The sequence below is a fragment of the Varroa jacobsoni genome, unplaced genomic scaffold (assembly GCF_002532875.2).
Source record: "Varroa jacobsoni isolate VJ856 unplaced genomic scaffold, vjacob_1.0 scaffold_746, whole genome shotgun sequence".
NCBI classification, from domain to species: Eukaryota; Metazoa; Arthropoda; class Arachnida; order Mesostigmata; family Varroidae; genus Varroa; species Varroa jacobsoni.
Genome location: NW_019213648.1, coordinates 140,708 through 152,729, shown reverse-complemented (window position 1 = coordinate 152,729; position 12,022 = coordinate 140,708). Strand labels below are relative to the sequence as shown.

The following is a 12,022-nucleotide window of genomic DNA, read 5'->3' as shown; positions in this document are numbered from 1 at the left end:
GGTGGAGAGTACAGCTATCCTAAACGACCGCTATTACGTCTCGAAGTTTCCGGTTATAGTCCCATTTCAGATTTCATTTGACTCTGAACTCCAGCGCGAACCACACATACGCATTAATCCATTGTCATCTTCTAAGTGCCACAATCATTTAATCAGTGTAGTTCTACTATAAGTTATGGAATATATCTTAATAGCTTGCGCTGATCTATTCCTGTGACAGGCGTCGTACCTAGTGCAAACTCGTCAGTTTAGCCGAGCTCGAATCTAGTCTATAATCGATCAACAGAAACTCTGTATCGCTTATGTTAAGGGATATTGTGGATAAACATGGGCCAGAAGTTTCGAAAAAATCTGAGTGGAAAAACATTAGCATAATGAGACTCCTTGGCGCTATAGTTTTCCTTTAAATTTACAAATATGTTCGAGGCATAACATATGCCTCCGCTGGGCTCCAAGCTCATAGGCTTCTATAATAGATAAGACGTATTCGTAAAACCTAAATTTAAATGAGTTAAGTATTGGTAATACGATCATTGTACCCCCATTAAGGGCCACTTTAACTTAAATTAAATGTGGACTAATTCGTTACTACTATCCAATAAAAAAGTCATCCTTAAAAGTCTATCATCAATGGTGATCTTTGATGTTTTAGAATGGATAGAACTTTTACACTTAATTAGCCCAACGTTGAATTGATCCAAGATGACATAAATCTCAATACTGGGTGCATGTCTTACTGCGATTGATGATGGCATGATTACATTGAAACCAGTACGAAATTATCTACTGAATAGCTCAAATGAGTTACTTCTGCGTTATATTGAGTCGCAATAATAATGCAATGCTTACCAGAGGAAACAGTGGTAATACTTATGGGATATGTGGTTTCTGTGAAGTTCTGTAAATCGTTCAGATTGTCAATTCAGACAACCGGGTAACACGTAACATGGGCGATGGTCGTGGGCAATAATGTGCGGTGGTGCATATTTTTGTTTCCAACTCCAGCAGACAGCCGCATGCGCAGCAAGCTCTCGATGGCGGTATCTGAAAAAAAGCTTTAGCCAACATTATGTAATTTTATATACAGAAACTGATCCATTGTTGGTAAAATTTCTTGAACACGAAATGTGTGATCACATAAGGTTTTGACCCATGTTTAATTGAACGTTTTTCGTCAATTAAACTTAAATAATATGCCCTAATCTACTATATTGCGATATATTGCGTCATGTGTAATAATATTAAGTGAGAAGGAGACGAAAAATAACCGCACCATAGAAAATAAGCGAACACGGTTATACCATTTGGATAGATCAATAAAGCCATCTCATTGATTAGAGCTAACTTTCTTTGGTCGCTAATACGGAGGTGAGGACATTTGGGGCTCAAGGAATCAGAAGGATCGCTTTCGGCGGTAGGGCGAGACGGGGAAGGCTCAATAATAGGAACGTAATCGATTTTGTCAATTTGCTGTGGTGTCCTGGATAGGCGTATGGCAAGGTAATCTAGCTTATGCATTACCTTGATCAGGCCTGAATAGGCACTAAGATCTGCTTCGATATGAAGAACGATGAAGAATGGGGAAAATTAGACCAAATGCTCTTTGAGAAGCGAGTGGCTGCAGCCAAGTAGAGTGAAGCAGCACGAAGGGGTTGAGGCCGGTTCAATTGACCATTGAGTAAACGAGACGAAGACAGGCCGGTGAGATGAAGACAGAGTAACGTAGCTGTAATTAAGTAAGGAATAACTCATCGATACATTAAGCTCATTTACCAGATACATCAATAGGAGGCAACGAAATGGAGAATACAGCAAGTAAACACACACAAGCGATACAGGCACGCAAGAAATCATGAGACGTAAGAGCACGCACACAGGCGCAAGCCGGACAGGTAGTCAAACACATACACCCGCTAACTATTGCACGCAGATAGCTGACCCCATAGTATGGGTCTATGGGTAGCCTACCTTAACATTGTCAAAGGACGTTTTAGTGGTAGCGACATGTTTTACGTACTATCATTGTACCTGTGTCATCAAGTGCAATGGAATCCTAAATAGAAATCCATTGGAGGACTCTAAGATATTACATGCTCGCAGACGTTTAGAAAATTAACATCGTGATGCAACGAGTACATTAACATTACGCACTACTTTCAATTACCGATAACTCGACGTGCATTTTTGACGGATTCAATCAACACATTGAACTAGAATTATTTATTTCGCGAAAACCGTTTTTGTTATCGACTGCCGCCTCAAAACATCAAGAAAACACGCGGAGGTCACCAGCGAAAAGCCAACGTTTCACCAAGCCCACCCAAATTCGCTGTACCTTTTATACACACTACCTTGTGTGAAACGTACACATAACTTTTGGTACGTTTCATTTTTTTAACAAATGAAAGGGAAATATTAATGCACATCACGCTTTGTGTTAAGATCGAAATCAAGTACTTGCCAATGTTAGAACGGGCTGTGGGAGCTAGGCTACGTGTCAATACCGAGCGTACCAGCAGATGTGCGGTGTACAAGAGAGTATCTGAAGATAACCTTCGTTACAACAGATACGAAGAAAAAGCCCAAGTGTTGATGCTAGAGTACTGCCGAATCGCTTCCAGGAAGCTTGCGGAAAAGTTTGGGATACTTTGCAAGTTATGTCAGAGGATAATCTGGGTGTGAGAAGGCTTGGAGTTTTGAATTCGAAAAAGGACCTGAATTCGAAGCTGAAAGCTTTTTCAAGAAAACCTTAAACAAACTTGAACAAACAGAGCCCAATCTTTTCCAATACGTCTATATAGGTGACATGAGATACGTGATCTCATAAAGGCATAATTCTTCAAGTATCGCTGTTAAAGCGAGCCCAGACAGAAGCAAGTTGAAAGGTCCAGGTATCCAGCTTTCTCTACTATCGTGGACTTTTAGATTTCGGATACATGCCGAATAGTTCTGCTGTCATCAAGACGTATTACCAAAATATTCTGACAAGCGCTGGCAAATTACTCTAAAGGTAACAAGCGGGCTTCAAGCTGCCGATACGTATGAGCTTGTTAACTACGTAGATTAAGTTCATCGTTTTTAGAGACTGCATCACCAGTAGGTTTGCTTAGATAAGCCGATAGTAACTTCTTCACAGCAAAATATATTACATTTAACATGCTGAATGGATGACATGTGATCGGATGTTGACAAGATGTAGCAGTCTTCACAAACATAAATAGCAATACTTTTTCCTTTCTCTATCATCTTGCTACCCTTCGACAGTTAAAAAGACCATGTATTGACGAGCGGTGTGTGTGGCGTTCATGATGACTTCAGTGCCGCATTCAATGAGAGCATCGGTAACTAATTGCTTTATTTTTATACACTCGAGAGGTCGATATGATGGAGCAACAAGTAAAGTGATTGCAGCTATGGGATAAAATGCTTGATCATCTAGCAATGGAGTTCAATCAAGTCCAATTACCTTTAAATAATCTTACTTGTGTTCAATCAAAGCGGAGATTTTGGCAGCTCGTTACTGACTCTAGTCGAAAAGAAAAATTTTGCCATTCGATAGATGTAACATTAAAGGTAACAATGCGTATGCGTATGCTAATTCGTTAATGTAAAAATGCATGTTTACACATATGTACAAATTAAATTAGCAAGGTAATTTTTCATTGATCTTATAATAATTTTCCCGTCCGAATGAAATGGCAGGCATCGCACTCTCTTAATGTCCTGAGCAAAAAGATAAAACTAATGCTTCTGAAAGTAAAATTGACCATAATAGCTTAACCAATCAATATCTACGTCATATTAGCTGTGATACAAATTTTTTTTTTTGAAAGCTGATACACGCGCAAGTCAAAACCAATGGCTTGTTGTATGCATATAATGCAGACCGTGCCTTATGGATAGCGCGGTTTAGCATAAAAGCGGTCTTTGATATCTTATCTGGTCCGTTCTGCTGACCAGCTGCTTTGGCAGCTGTGGTGTTCTTTCGCTGGGCCCAGGAGCAGCTGCAGCAAGGATATCCTCAAGGAAGGAAGTTCAGTAACTCAGTCAGCTACTATCATCAACATCACAGCCATCACTAATTGCTTAGCAACGCCCTTGGCCTTCGATATTAAATTCCCATCAACACTTGTCGTGACCACAGGTTACAACATATGGATGATGTGGTCACGCTTGGGTTTGACCGAAATAGGGAAAGCAGAAAAGATAGAGCCACCGATTAGGTTTTCCATCCGAGTAACTCCAAGCGACAAGTTCCCTTGATAAGGCGCGTTAAATCAACAAACTTCCACATCAAAAAGAAGCGGCCAGAATGACGCGCAACACTATTAGTGAGTAATCTGTTCGTACTGTGGAAAATTCGAATTCCTCCTTACACCTGTTTCTAAAAGTGCCGTTGCAGTAGCTAGACCTGTGTCGCGATAGTAGCATATTGCGCAGAAACCTATAATTCCTTACTGATACTCGAATGTAGGTAAGTGGGTGTGGGGGGGCATTATAATTTTTTTATAACTATGTCTGTCGGATTACGTATACACATTAAATTTTAATAAGTCAGTGAATCCACTCTCCACAATGCACGAAGCCATGGGTTCAGTATATCAGGGTTTCGGTATGTAAGCGAACCCATTGTGTATTCTAAATACACGGAAAATTCTATCTTGATTGTGGGAAAAAAACATAGCTACAGCGATAACAGATAGTCGTGATGCCACATCATTTCATCTGCGTCACCTAACCTATTGTGTCATTGTCAAGTCGATGATATTTTGCCGTTTTTTAAGACTGAAATATATTACGGCTACATACAGCCGGCAAGCTGAATAAAGATGGGTGCACAAATTACAGTGCACTATACCTACGTACTGTTCGTTTACATGCTCATGAGTTTATGACAAACCTGCAAATGATTATATCGATGATCCGCCTCGATAAACTTAGAAGAGGCATTGAAAAAATCCCAAATGTCAAATTTTTCTGACATTTTTCATGACGTGAACATAATTCACAAGGTAAAGCATTATGTTCAGCTAGTAATCAAGTGCTATTGGTAGGCTGCTCTTTGTCACTTACATTTAGATATGCAATGAAAAGCTAAAGGGAGCTAACTATTGCCTAGTTTTGAAATCGTTATTGGTGTCTAAATGTATTCTATTTGACCCCGTGAACGGACGAATGACTAACGGTATCGATTGTACATAAACCCAATAGAAAAAGCATATTTTGAAGCATTTTGTGCTATTTGCTGTCCAAGCAAACAGAAAATGGCATGAACTACAAAGTAGATCGTTTGTCCCAAACTGACTTGCTGCCTATAACAGTTATTTCCCAATGTATGGACAATAAATAACGTCACTCCAAATGACTGAAATATATTTAATCTTTGTTCGCTGTTACCTTTCTGCATGTTTTCTTGAAGATAGAATTGCCTGATTTTACGTCTAGTAGCCTTTAGTTAATTAAGTCATGATACTCTTCGCCGCAGCTCTTCGCAGTACACGCTCTAACAGTACTTGAGAAAGGCGCCATTCGCCAAGGAACTTCAACGTAATAAAACGAACTTTCGAACAATTATACTGCGCAACGCTATATAAAGTCGACTAACAAACACTTTGTTCCGAAAGTAAATAATACGGCAGTAGTTGTCAATAATACTTGAATATTATGGCACTAATAAGAGCTAATAACCATAATTTCGTTTAGGTATCAGCTCGTATTTTAATTATTTGCCGTAGCGTAGATGGAGCACTTATTTTACTGTTATCTGCACCCTTAACCTACTGGTGTATGACTTTCATATACCAGTTCATATATATAGCTGGAAAGCATGCCTGACCTTCAATCTGACTGTCGTTTTGGCCGCCTGCGAGCACTGAGACAATCTGTATGTATATAGCCTAAGCTGAAACAAACAGTAGAAAAATAAGACACCTGAGGCCTCACCTAGTCCTGCGTAATAGGCAACAATTTACCTGAAGATTCAGGGGTGGTTTAGGAGCCAGCTAGATCCATCGAACCCCATTGCATAGGAACTATAGTAGATCGCACCAAAAACATGCACCGGAAAGGGCAGCATAAAAAGAAAGGTCCAGTTAGGTCTTCAGACTCGCTCGTGGACCACCCAGTAGGACTTTGGGATAAATTTGCTGCTTTAATTTGCCCTTTGTGAACGACTCCATCGGTCTCGATATCAAGGCCGCGTACCTAGTGTTTGAGCGACCTCCTTGTCCCTTGTCTCAGTCATCTAGGTTTTTGCTGCCAGGAAAAGGGTAAAACTAGGGAAGCATTTTTGCTCCCTGCAAGAGCAAATCAAATTTCCGTTAGCGCCATGAAGACTAATGCTTTTCCCATTTGTCTGGCGGTGGCGAGTGACGCGGAAGCAGGACACTCAGCCCTAGTTGGATAATCAAACATTCTACTGCCATATATGTGCTTTTGGACACATTCACACACAAAAATATTCGAATAAATATATTTATAATATAAAATAAATTTATTTTAAAGAAGTGGTTGATTACTAGGAAGGAGTCTGATACATGTATCAAAAAATATAAATTTTGGAAGGTTTTTCCAAGGTCTAGGATAAATTTTATTCGTGGTAAAGCTAGAGCGCAGAGTGCGCAGGCGGTGTCTTGTCGGTCGTATACCGCTTCAGCATTTGCCATTACGACGCCAGCTGTGTCATTCGTTAGACGCCTTTCAGTGTTTTCTTGTAAAATCATTGCCACCTCGCTATGGATCTTGTTTTTGTGACTTTGAGATTTGTTAGGCGGTACAAAAGAGTAAAGCTTCAGAGTTACTATCAAAGATCTTCTTGGCACGTAACGTATTTTGCGAAACTCTTGTTAGACTCACACTACATCGTGACTGCGCAAACGCTCTTAGCATGCGAAACGGCTGCCTTAAACTTTTCAACGAAATTCTGGCACCAATCCATTACAAGTTGTTTTTTGTTCCATGAAATTTTCATATTTAACAACTAATTTTCGAAAATCCGCCAAGTTAGTAGTTATAGTGAATACTGATTGCAATTTGAATATATTTTTCCTTTCTTGTTTCATGATGATCGACTAATGGTAATTTGAAATACACTTGTATACATATGATGATAGGTCGCAGTATTAAACAAAGAATAATTTAGTAGTAGTAACAAAAGTATTTCAGCATGCCTTTAAATAAAGCAATGGATAAGCCACCACTTTAAGTCATCTACCTTGTATTTAATATATAGTATAGTTAAGACAGAGGCGTTACGCGGGCCAATAATTAGCGTTAGATCATTTGGTGGTCTTAAAAACTTGCGTAGCGTATGAAAGGCTCTAAGCCTCGGTTAATTATTACAGCGAGAAAAGTCGTGCACAGACTCCCTCATATGAAGGAACTAAAGTGTTGCGGGATTCTACAGATAATATGCTATCATAGTTACTACACAAGGCAATGCGGCTCATAAAGAGTGTTTTCGCCTTTTTTCCTTTTCATAATGTTAATCTTACCCGTAGTCTTCGGCGAGGGGTCGTCATACACGTAATCTTTTGCCTGTCACAATTTCACAAAACAACTCTTTCAGGGCAAGGATAATTCTAAAAGCAGTTCTTTTTCTCATATGAATCAGGATGCAATCGCCACTTCAAGGACAGTTCGTTGCCCCTTATTAACCTTCCCATCTCGCATGAAGGTGCTAGGCGCTTAAAACGAGTTTTGAAACTCGGCATGACGATATGCACGCATGCATGCTATTAAAAAAAAAAGTCATGCAAACGTACAGGGCTGTTTTAACCTTGTTTTCGGAGTGTGCATGGTAGTAAGTATTGCTTTTGACCGGCATGGTACTCACATGACGTTCTAAAAAGTAAAAGTACTACAAAATTTGTTATACGTACAAAGATTGTAGAGAACAGACCTTTGAATTGTAATCTACAGCGGCAGTTGTATATGCGGGGTACGGAACATTAGCTGCCGTAACTGAAGGTGCCATCTTTTTTGTGATTCAGTTATATCAATTTCTTCGTCTCGGGGGGTTGCTAATAGTCTATCTTAGGCTGTTAAGTACATACAACATCATGTATTTGCTTAGCCAGATGTGCATCGTTAATATATTCTAAGCAGCAAAATACTTCGAAGCCAGCCATCCTACGCTAGCCATCATTTTACACTATCCTTACAATTTCCAACTGCCTTCGTGCTTAGTCGTAATGATAAATTTCAACTTAAAGTTATATATACCATCCCTTTCTCATTAATGCGAGTAAAAATAGAAATGCCGCGTTTGCATAATGTGAACCCAGCGTCGAAACCATTCTTTTCCAGGCAAATGGCACTTTAGGGCAACTACTTCCTCCGGCCACCGGCCGGATGGCCATCACGGGTACTTGCCGCTACCGGACGAAATAGAGAACGACACTGAGACGCACTTCCCTTCTACTGCTTCTCGAGCTACGCCATAGTTGCTGTAATGTTGCTTCCCGAAGTGCCGAATGCTTGATAATGGCCGATGGTCGTCATATGGACCTGCAGCTTAAGGCCAAAGGAAACGTTTCTCACTAAGACCAGACTTGGAGTTCAGATGGCATAAACTGCCAACGCACCGGAGCAAAGCTGCAATCGGCCAAAACGTTGTTGTGGAAGAATAATGCCGGAGTCGTTTTTGGGGGGTCATAGCCCAAGGGCTGGCGGCTAGACCTTAAGGAGAGCTAGCAACCCAAAGATAGTACCGTTTTTTTTTTTTTTTTTTTTTCATAAAATAGCGGCATGGCTACGGCTGTTCCATCGTGCTCAGTCCTGCTAGTGCAGACCGCCGGCGGCGTTTTGTACCCACCGGCGGTCTGCTGTTGTTTCACCTAGGCCTCATTGCATTGTTCCTCTGCTTGCGCTGCCACTGCTCCAGCCCCTTTACTCTTTTGACTACGCCAGTGATTTCCGATGTATCCTCGTCGCGCGCGAAGGCATACTAGCTGTACCTAATTACATGGTCCGCCCGCTGTCGCCAAAGGAAGGGTGGATGCTGCTATAGCAACTGAGGGGCTACATTCAAGACCGGTCCTGACAAATCTAAGAGACTACGAATCGATTCAATCGGCTGTATTGTCGCAATGCTCTGATGGTGTTGTTGGGACGAAATGGGTGCGTCGTGTAATTTAAGGGTAACTTCAGTTAGCATTGACATCACATTGCTTGTACTGCGCACAATGTATGTGATTCGGAATATTTTATCTGGGTACGGAACAGGCGTAATGATGTTTATGAGTGGCATATTGATATTTGGCATGAATTTCATAGAATGAAAAAAGGGGCTGTATATTTCAGCCCCTACCGGATAAGTCAGTGGACAAAGGTAGCCAACATTCACATGTTTCACCTTTACGACGCGACATAAGTGAAAATAGGATAGCTCATTGTGGGTGAGCCACTAATCAGCACAGGATTCGCCATAGCGCTAAGAGACGAAAACGCAATTCAGTTTGTTTTTGCTTCACCACTCACGGTTGTCTATGCATTTCACGTGAAGGTACATTTTGCCTGGGTCTTCCTTTCTGTTAAGAACTGCGATTTGTCACATTCCATGAAGAACTAGTTTTATTTCCCTGCCCTAAAAGTCTCGCGTATAAAAGGCTCTAGTCTTTAAATTGAAATGATCATCAGTGCTGTCACGGAGTTCGGTCTAAGGTATGTCCAGAGTTGATCAAAGGTAGTCCTTAATGTAGGCGAATGGTTTAGAAGAAGGCCATTGATAGTACGCTGTGCGTCAAAGTCGCATCAAGCCGGGTAAGAAAATCAGCGGTTTAGAATCTCGCATCGCATTACTTCCGTGATAGACAACGTCTATGACATGGTGAAATTTCCCATAGAAAAATGCACTATTTTAAACATGATTACCCATTCGAAACAGTTTTATTTTCCGTCTGCAATGACCTAGACACGTTGACTGCCTGATTTTCTATCGTCTTTAATACAGAGATAGAATTTTTTGCCACAGCACGAAGCGGAAGATGACCTATCGTCAGAAGTGGGGCTAATCGGATCTAACGGATCAACGGGCAATAAGTACATCCGTGCATAGGCCTCTCATGGTGAAGGAGCTAATAGAGTAGTTGTATAGAAATATCAATGACCATGCAGTCGGCTCACGTTCACATGTGACGCTCAAACAAAGAAGAAAATTTAGCCGAAAAAGAAATTCTAGTACAAAAAAAATTAGCCAAACGGCAGTTTGCCGTGGAATATTTCATATGCCAGTTGTAGACTGGCTATCGTGTATACTGCCTTCTAAAAGAACCGAATACAACAATATTGTAAAACTCGTAGACAAGTCACAGTGTTTTGCAGACTATAATGTTTTCTCGAAAACTGTTCTCAAATTAGTCACTTGGTCTTTCTAGATATGATCTGTTAGTGGAATTGTAGTGATACCGCAGTTCAGCATTACTTCACAGAGGACACGATACGCCAAATGTGCCGTACCTACACGCGGTCCCGAATCCACCGTAGGCGCACACATCCAACCTAAATGATTACTGCAAAATAATTTCTAAACCAGAAAGTGTTCTAAACTGATTTTACATTAACTAAACGGATTAAACAAGAATGAGAAAAGCTCTCCTCATCCATACTCCCGCTTAAGACAAAATTTCAGCAATTCGAGGAGAAACAATGTGCCTATTGAGAACGCGTCTAGTGATTTGACAAAGCCTTAGCTAACCTGCGTACGGTTCAATCTGTCTCACATTGCTCGCTACACAGTGCCAACTTTCCAAAGTATAATAAAACAGTGCGGAGCAGTAAAAATTCGAATAAACTTTAAGTTTAGTACCTACGGGTAAACTGATATTAACACCACGAGGAGCTCGTCAGATGGTCATCGAAATCATTAACGATAGATAGCGTTTGTAATCAGATAGAAATCGCTGATTTGCTTAACTGTATAAAAGCTCGACGTGCGTTCATTGGATACTGATTTCGATGCTTTCAAAATATCTACAAGAGTGTCTCCATATTTTGCTAGCCAAACATACCAGTAATATACCAGGTATATTGTATAAAAGTCGATAGCTGACATTACAGTTAATAAACACTGTTTAATAAATAAATGATCGTCCATATGTCCTGAATTCGGTTATAGGTTACTGCTAAGAAAATTTAAAGAAAAGAAGGCTTAAGAGCACTCAACTAATTTCAGATGACAATGCGTTTACAATGACTTAGTAATAAATGATCAGGCAGATAATACACATGTAAATACTGTGTATTTACTGTGTGCATTTTCTGTTTTAGGCATACCTTTTCCGAATGCTGTCAGACAAACTCTCGGATGAACATCCTTTTCTTAGAGATAGATTTTCTGATATAGCATTAAGCGCAATCAATTTTCAAACGTCATCCGACCCACCGCCCTCTTCTTACCGTTTGAAGTATCTGTTCTGTCCTTAATTTCCTATTTCTTATATATGACGTCCGACGCTCAACAATGATTACTTCAACGAACACATCTTAATAAGCGTGAGTAAAGCGAACGAGGCCCACCTCATCGTGCACAGGATGTTAGCACACATCGCATAACATGCGGTTATACGTGCTGCGCTTTAGGTTGCGTAGGAGCTAAGAGACCGCGAAGCGCGACGGACCACAGAAATTTAGGGCCATAACGCCGGGAGACGAGTGTTCTTGGCTAACTTTTTGCCTTGCTACGCCAGTGATCGTATCCGTGTTGAGGCGGCGAATATGGTTTGCCCCAGGTCCCCTCCTGCCCTTTCGTGTCATACAGAGCAGCAGAACCAAGGAAGTAAGAACCAAGCACCGGTGGAAAGTATCATACAGTCAGCCACCATTACGCACAGCGTTTACGAGCAGACGCAGCCGCTGCGGCACCTGGTCAAAACCGAAGAGATAGTGAATGGGGTTAGGCTGAGAAAAACTCTGCCAGTGAGTGAACGACAATGAAGATCTATGGCGAATCCCAACGCCGGTTGCCTTAAGAATCCACCAAAATGATTACGTATCAACGCATTATAGATCAACGGACAATGCT

At 40.8% G+C, this 12,022-nt stretch overlaps 1 long non-coding RNA gene across 5 annotated transcripts in view; it reads right to left on the bottom strand.

The window, feature by feature from the left end:
• The window catches only part of LOC111263214 (uncharacterized), a 45,162-nt gene that overhangs the window by 19,290 nt on the left and 13,850 nt on the right, over positions 1 to 12,022 (bottom strand). For 4 of the 5 annotated variants that reach the window (XR_015312202.1, XR_002682094.2, XR_002682091.2 and 1 more), the window contains exons 3-4: positions 1,522 to 1,726; positions 850 to 1,044 (exon numbers count right to left, since the gene is read on the bottom strand). This is a non-coding gene — a long non-coding RNA (uncharacterized LOC111263214). Of the gene's footprint in view, positions 1 to 849; positions 1,045 to 1,521; positions 1,727 to 2,164; positions 2,276 to 12,022 lie in introns of those variants that run through there. The other variant, XR_015312203.1, reaches the window with a different exon arrangement.